Raw genomic sequence first — 4,383 nt, forward strand, 5'->3', positions numbered from 1 at the left:
TAAAATAAGAATCATCATCTCGTTCTATTCTTTGTGGCTAGTCGAAAAGCGTACATGAAATACTGGCTCTTGCTTTCCAACTTCCTGGATGGCTGAGACAAATTCGTGTCAAAAGGCAAAGAAAAATACATTCACCGCTTTCTAGGCGAGCAACTACTTGCTTTTCACCAACAACACTTTTAGTCTAAACGCATCAAATTTCCTTACACTTTTTTTTATTTAAAAGACTTCACTGCTTTCAAGCTGCATTCAGGAAGATTTGGAAATATTTTAGCTTAACGTAAAACAAACAAACAAAGAGATTACCCTTCATATAATCTATCCAGTGTCTCCATCTCGCACAATTCTACAATCCATTTCATTGTTGATGCGCATGACCTTGTCTTGTCCACATTATTAACTTTTATTTAAGGTATGGTCTCAAACAAATTTGTACAAACAAAAGAGGTTAATGTGCGTTGACCTGTGAGGGTCACACCAGGCCGTCTAAATAAGGACACGCTGTAACCTTCTTCTTTGTAGCGCATTGACCTACATTCTCCGAGAGCTGCGACTGGTGGGCAAGCTCACACCGGGCGACACAATGGAGGAAGGTGCCGCGAATCAAACAAAAGAGCAGAAGAGAGACGTATTTGCACATTGCACTTCAGTAGAAGTACACACACTTGTGCTAAATGGAAGATTATAGTCAAATAAAAAGTATTAGCTCAAGCCCTGTACTGAATAAAAAGATTAGCATTGCAAATGGATTTTATTTATTTATTTATTTATTTATTTATTTATTTATTTATTTATTTATTTATTTATTTATCCATCCCATTTATCTATCCATTTATTTATCCATTTATTTATTTATGTGAACATGACTCATTTCTGGATATACAACCAAAACATTCCCATTGATTGGAAAATTTTCAGGAATTTTCTGCTTGAGATTTTGGTGGGAATTATCTTAAAGGGCAAATTTATTTATATAGCCCTTAATCACAATGGAGTCTTAAAGTTCACATCAACAAAATCCCACCCAGGGGAAAGAAGCGGGAATAAAACAGGTGAAAATCCAGATGTCAAGGACCACTTCTTATGATTTTTTTTTTTGTACTGCAAATCAAAATTAGGTTTTTGGATGTTTTTTTTTTTTTTTCTAGTGCCTATTTCCAAATGGTGTCATCTAAACGACGCTGTGTAAATGAAATGTAACAACACACATCCAGAAGGCAACTCAAAGACACACCTAGCCCAAAGTTGAAGGCTAATAATCGACTCATCTTGAAACCCAACCCGGTTTTTCATTACAGCACATTTTCCATTCCAGACGCTACTGGAAAAACTCGGAAAGACACGGCATCCTGCGGTCAGGTAATTAGATGACATCAGTGTATGGTGTGATGTAAAATACTATACTTGGTAGAAAGTGACAATTGCTTTTGACACAACAGACCCAAACGATTTCAGGTGTTAAACTTGATAAACTCTCCTGGCTTTACACACCGATTGAGGCATTTAGAGAGTGTCTGCCATCGGTCACCACGTACTCCGCCCCTGAGTTAAACACGTGCAATCAGAAGTTTTTAGAAAGGTCACAAAGTTTGCCTGTAAAGGTTGTAGAGCTTTTTAGGTTCGTCATAAAAAAAAGCCAAAAGCCCAATATCCCTTGCTTATTGAGACCAGACAGACACACACACACATATGCACACACACGCACACACACACACACACACACACTGCAATGGTAAGAATAGAAGCTCTCTCTGAGCGTAACATGCAATTATACGCAGATGCACAAAACCTTTTGGGTATACAACTAAGTGTGCCATGGATCGGTTTTGTGGATTATTTCTAGTCCTGTTCTAATGTTGAAATATGGTGGCTGTCATGACTCACAAAGTGACCAAGTTAATCATAACATACAACTGTGTGCGTGACTGTTATTTTATTTTATTTTTTTAATTTGTGGATTTTTTTTCGGTGCTCATTGTGACTCATGTCGACATGGAATGCCGGCATTGTTTACATGATGATCAAAACCAGATGTTATGTCAAAATTCGTCAACCTTAGCTGCAAACGTTATCGAGGCTGAAGCACTCCGGCCCGAACTCAACTATGTCAAAAGAAAAATCAAGTATAAACCCGAAGAAATCCACCTCAAATGTCATGTCGATAATTGTCTTTCTGCATCAAAGAAGATCTGTTTTTTCTTCTCCTCCTTCTTCTTCACTGTTCTCCATCTGTCCCCGGGCACCTTCACTTTGATTTAATGATCACGCGTGTGTGTGTGTGTGTGTGTGAGGGAAGAAGAAAGCGTGAAAGAAAGAAAGAAAGAAAGAAAGAAAGAAAGAAAGAAAGAAAGAAAGAAAGAAAGAAAGAAAGAAAGAAAGAAAGAAAGAAAGAAAGAAAGGGAGAGAGGGAGAGAGGGGGGGAGAGGGGTTTTATCCTGAGATAAACTCTCGGCAGCAGCAGAGACAGGAAGGAAGAGAAGGCATCCGCATAAACAACAAAAACACGAGGAGAGCAACATGAATGAAAAAGAAAATATTAGGAACAAGGACCAAAGACAGAAAAGTGACAGACGTGATGAATGAAAGAATGCAAAGGAGGACAGAAAGCATAGAGAGATCCATCACAATCAAGGCCAGGAGAAAAAATAGACCCATGTTCGGAATTTTTCAGCAATTCAGCCAATTGGGTTTTAGAAAGCATTTTACTCCTGGACAGAAATAAAGAAAGAAAATATTTCTTTATTTACCGAGTGGCCATGTCCATATTAAGAAGACACACAAAAAGGTCTTAAGGACCCAGGTCTGAAATTGAAAAAGGAGTTGGCTATTTTGGTTTGATTCGAAAACATCTCAGCAGAAATAAAATCTTAGTTAGCCCTCGCTAGGGCTGTTTGTACTTTTGGAATAAATGTCATGTGGATAAAAGCCAAAGAAAACCCCTTTTCCAAACATCAATTTCTGTGTCCAGGTTTTGTGCTACTTGAATGGTGCGGCCGTGGTATGCAAAGTGTTGTTCATTCAGTCGGTATCCAGAACAACAACACAAGCAATAAGTATATATCGGGGGGAGAAGAAGCAGATGTGACCACTGGCACCAAAAAGAAGAAAGACATGACATCACTTCCAGATGGTTTACTCATTAATAGCCCACAATGCGAAAACACAGTGCTGAAAATTCACACTGAATGGCTTTCACAGTCACAGGGACAGCTATTCCGCAAAACTTCATGTTATGCTCCAGTTCAATTCATTTAAGAGGAACCCAAACGAAAATTTCATTTGCAATTTGTTGTATGTTTAAACACGACTTTGAAAACAACGCCAGGTCTCAGGTGGCAACCAATCACGACTCAGCTTCAGAAAACTGGTGAGTTGTGATTGGTTTGTGGACCGCAAGTGGCAAACTGGCTGCCCCTCGAGATATTCAAAATAAGTGACTTTAATCAGAACACTGTTGTGCTGCAGATTTTACAAAGAAAATCTGGGCGTTGACTTCTCTTATAATTACAATTACATAATTTCAAATTAACTGACAATTTTATTAGTCATATAAAAATGGATTGACTAAAATTACATTCATTGTAGGTGTGTGTGTTAATTATCATATAATTTTACTGTAAATATGTCACAGATATTGTTGTCTAGATAAAAACCATCATTGCATTAAAACAATATACCAGCACAGTAGGCAATGTAAAAATTATTTTCACTTTTGAATAGTAAGTACAATTTAGCCTCTTTTTTTTAGACTTATGTGCATTGAATCAGTTTAACTTTAAACACAAGAATATATACTTCCCCTTGTTCTACCTCTGTTGCTAAGTATTTTGCAGCAGAGTTCTGCAGCATTGGAGCTTAATCCACTCTTAGCGGGTAGCCGAGGTGGAACAAAAAGTGCCGCATGACGCATCAGTATGTTTGTGTGTGTATGTGTGTGTGCTCCCAAACGCAGCTGTGAGACAGCGTGGCAGGGGGCTGATTCACCTCGCCCTCTAATCAGCAAGTGGAACATCAGTGAGAAAATGGTGCGACGTGAAGGACGCATTAACTCCTCAGGGGAACAACTCCATGTCTTGGGACCATCTACATTAGATATAGAAAATGCACCAGAAGATATTATTATTGTCACACAAAAAGCAAAGTTTAAGATAACTGAGCAAAGCTTTGATTTGATATCAAAAATTTGTATGTTGCCTTTGTTGTTTTGGAACAAAGTGAAGGACATTGAATTGTCTTGGGCATGAAATGCACTACATACACAACTCATATAATTTTAAACAGATTTTAAAACATTAGCCTTAAAGTCATATACTAGAACTGATTTTGTAAATGTGCTTGTGGCAAAAAACCCTCCCAGATGACCAGGTAGACAAAGATGATAAG

This window comes from Syngnathus scovelli, chromosome 1 (assembly GCF_024217435.2).
Source record: "Syngnathus scovelli strain Florida chromosome 1, RoL_Ssco_1.2, whole genome shotgun sequence".
NCBI classification, from domain to species: domain Eukaryota; kingdom Metazoa; phylum Chordata; class Actinopteri; order Syngnathiformes; family Syngnathidae; genus Syngnathus; species Syngnathus scovelli.